The following is a 4177-nucleotide window of genomic DNA, read 5'->3' on the forward strand; positions in this document are numbered from 1 at the left end:
GGCAGCTCGGTATCCAAGTGGGTTTTCACTAGTAAGGGGAACAGGGACTATTTCTGACATGAACTCAATGGCTGGCTCTTTGACCTCCCTCCCCCTGACCCCCGAGGGAGAAGCAGCCTTGCTAGGCCAAAGAGGAGGACATTTCAGCCAGTCCTGAAGAAACATGATTAGCTAGGGCCAGATGGAAGGGCAGGAGGCCCTCCCCTATCAGTGGACTTGGAAAGGGGCAGGGAGGAAGAGATAAGGGAGGGAGAGTGAGTTTGGAAGGGAATGAGGAAGTGGGCTACAGCTGGGATACAAAGTTAATAAACTGTAACTAATATAAAAAAGAAAAAAAAATTAATTAAGGAGCCTGAAAGCAGCTGTCTCAGCAGCATAACGTGGACCGGGAAGCCATGGGAAAAATCGTGCTGCAGGTCAAAGCTATGCTGGAGAATGTCACCAACCTTCGGTTAGTGGGGGAGGGCTTCAGTGGTACCTGAAGATGAAATCTGGCAAGTGTGGTAGGATTTCAGAGAACTGGCAGTATATCCGGCTGACGGACAGTGTGGAGCTGAGAGGAGGCCGAGGCAATGCTTCCATGGTCCAGAAATGCAAGCTGTGTGGACGGGAAAACTCCGTCGACATCTTGAGCAGCACCGTCAAGTCTTACAACGCTGAAGACAATGAGAAGTTCAAGACAATAGTGGAATTAGAGTGTCTGGGCCTTGAACCAGTAGACTACCAGCCCCAACCCGGGTTTGCTGCTGAAGGTGTGGAGTCAGGGACAGTCTTCAGTGACATTAGTCTGCAAAAAAAGGACTGGGCGGACTATAATGACTGCAGGGATCTTCGAGGTCACCTATCAGTTTGTCATGTGCTGAACTGTCTTCCTGAAAGCTTGCCGCTAACAACTAAGAGGAAACCAAGTGCCCCAGGCAGCAATCCCCATGGAGGTGTCTCATCTCGGCTCTCCCTGCACCTGTACCAAGCCCTCACAGTCTGCATGCTGGGGTTTGTCACAGTTCTAAGTCCCACCTAAAATGCCCCTGTTGGTGTCCCCCCCAAAAAATAATTAAAAAAAAAAAAGAAAGGCACGTATACAGGAACACTTTAGACATCAACTTCTTATCAGTTTATCTAATCAAACTGTTTTCTACTTCATTGATCTGTTTACATACAGTAACATGCTTGTAAATTTTGAGAGTTAAAAGTATCTTAAAGGAGGAGTGTTTTGCTTTCTCCACATCCTCCCCAGTATTGCCGTCACTTGAGTTTTTGATCTTAGTCATTCTGACAGGTGCAAGATGGAATCTGAGCGTTGTTTTGATTTTCATTTCTCTGATGACTTAGGATGTTGAATATTTAAGTACTTCTCAGTGATTAGAGATTCCTCTGTTGATAACTGTGTTTAGCTCTGTACCCCAATATTTAATTGGATTATATGGTTTATTGGTGTTTAATATCTTGGTTTTTTTTTTTTTTTTTTTTTTTTTTTTTTTTGTATATTAGCCCTTTGTCTGATGTAGGGTTAGTATAGATCTTTCACAATCTGAGAGCTGCAGTTTTGTTCTGTTGACAGTGTCCTTTGCCTTGCCAAACTTTTCAGTTTCATAGTCTCCAATTCTTAAATTGTTGGATAATAGAGCCTGTGCTGTTGGTGTTCTGTTCAGGAAGTTGTCTCCTGTACCAATGAGTTCAAGGTTTATTCCTACTTTCAATTCTAAGAGACTTGGTGTTTCTGGTTTTGTGTTGAGGTCTTTGATCCACTTGGACATGAGTTTTGTGCGGGGTGATAAATAGGAATTTGTTTACATCCTTCTACATGTAGGCATCCTGGTAGACCAGCACCATTTGTTGAAGACGCTTTCTTTTTCCCATTGTATGATTTGTCAAAAATCAAGTGTCCATATGTGTGTGGATTTATTTCTAAGTCTTAGATTCCATTCATCAAGCTGTCTAATTCTATTCCAGTATCATTCAGTTTTCAAAAACATACCTCTGTAGTACAACTTGAAATCAAGGATGGAGATACCTCCAGAAGTTCTTTCATTGTATAGGACTGTTTTCACTATTTTGGGGCTTTTTGTTTTTCCATATGAAGTTGAGAATTGTTCTTTCCAGATCTGAAAAGAACTGTGTTTTTATTTGGATTGGGATTGCATTGAATCTGTAGATTGTTTTTAGTAAGATGGGAATTTTTACTATCTTAATTTTACTGATCCATGAGCATGGAAGATCTTTCCATCTTAAGATATAGTCTGCAGTTTATTTCCTCAGAGACTTAAAGTTCTTATGATGCAGGTCTTTCACTTGCTTGGTTAAGTTATACCAAGATCCTTTATATTATTTGTGGCTATTGTGAAGGATGCAGTTTTCTTAATTTCTTTGTCAGCTTCTTTGTCCTTTATATAGAGGAAGGCTACTGGTTTTGTTGTGTTTGTTAATTGTGTATCCAGCTACATAGCTGAAGGTGTTTACCAGCTGTAGGACATCCTTGGTAGAATTTTAGGGGTCACTTATGTATACTGTCATATTATCTGCAAATATGTAGACATTAACTTATTTTCCAATTTTTATCACTTTAATCTCATTTAGTTGTATTATTGCTCAAGCCAGAACTTCAAGTGTTATATTAAAGAGATGTGGAGAGAGTGGGCAGCCTTGTCTTGTCCCTGATTTTAGTGCAACTTCATTTCTATCTATTTAATTTGATGTTGGCTATCAGCTTGCTGTATATTTACTTTATTATGCTTAGGTATAGGCCTGTATCCCTGATATCTTCAAGACTTTTACCATGAAGAAGTGTTGTATTTTGTCAAAGGCTTTTTGATCACTTCTCCCTGCTGGGACTGCCTTGTGAGGCCATGGAGTAAGAGATGGGAACTCCACAAGGAGAGCAACAGAACAAGATAATTTGAACACAGGGAACTTCCCAGAGACTCATACTCCAACCAAGGACTATTCGTGGAGATAACCTAGAACCCCTGCACAGATGTAGCCCATGGCAGCTCAGTGTCCAAGTGGGTTACATAGTAATGGGAAGAGGGACTGCCTCTGACATAATCTGATTGGCCTGCTCGTTGATCACCTCTCCCTGAGGGGGGAGCAGCCTTATCAGGCCACAGTAGAGGACTGATAGACTAAGATCAGAAAGGAGAGGAGAACCTCCCTATCAGTGGACTTGGGAAGTGGCATGCATGCAGAAAGGGGAGGGAGGGTGGGATCGGGAGGGGAGGAGGGAAGGGCTTATGGGGGGATACAAAATGAATAAAGTTTAATTAATAAAAAATTTAAAAAAAAGAAATAAAGAAGACACAATGTCTCCCTCTCAAAAAAAAAAAAAAAAGAGAGATGTGCTCAATCCTGGTGTGAGTTGATGTACTGGAGTGGGTTGCTGGTTGGGGTCCCTTTCTGAGTAGTAGGAGAGGGGGAAAGGACAAAGGAGAGGAGGAAGGAGAGGAGGAAGGAGGCTACAATTACCATGTAAAGTGAGTTAATTAAGTATTTATTTTAATTTGGCTCTGAGTTTTAAAAATCTATACACAAATACAGCACTTCCTTATTGTTTACAGGGAACGTATTCCAAGAGATATATGAATATGTAATAGTGTCTTCTTTATGTACATTATTTATTTTCTTATATGTCCATACCTATTAGAGTCTAGTATATAAATTAGGCATACTAAGACACTAGCAAAAAAAAAATAATGCCATAGATCTTAGCAAACTCATGATATATATTTTCAGTCTTTAATCTGAAAACTAGAAACAATCTATGACATCCCTGTCACAATCTAAATTGCCACAATAATACTATTCTTATGCTTTGGGGAGACTCTTCAGTAAAGATATTTTAAAACAAATACTATTGTTCTCCAACTGTTTATCCTGTGGCAACGTACTCCCCAGCAATATGTGGGTGGGTAGCAGATGGAGTTTGAATCATATTGTGTTGTTGACTCTTAGGCGTACTTTGTGTCCTATATACTGCTATCTTTAATCTTACAACCTCCTTTTATTCACCATCTCTGTTTCTCCTTATTGTCCCCAAGAATTGTCATTATTCTACATGTATATTTTTCAGATTGCTCACTACTTAAGTTATTGAATCCGTCTTCAGTTAAATTTTTATTTATATGACTATTCTGTCTGGACACTTTGATTTTGTGATGATTCAGTTATTTAGAATGACATT

General features: G+C 39.9%; 1 pseudogene; it reads left to right on the forward strand.

The window, feature by feature from the left end:
- The first annotated feature begins 395 nt into the window (after positions 1–395).
- On the forward strand, positions 396–863 carry LOC129675733 (CXXC motif containing zinc binding protein-like; annotated as a pseudogene).
- The last annotated feature ends 3314 nt before the right edge of the window (positions 864–4177 follow it).

This window comes from Psammomys obesus, unplaced genomic scaffold (genome assembly GCF_907164565.1).
Source record: "Psammomys obesus unplaced genomic scaffold, mPsaObe1.curated_primary_1811, whole genome shotgun sequence".
Taxonomy (NCBI): Eukaryota; Metazoa; Chordata; class Mammalia; order Rodentia; family Muridae; genus Psammomys; species Psammomys obesus.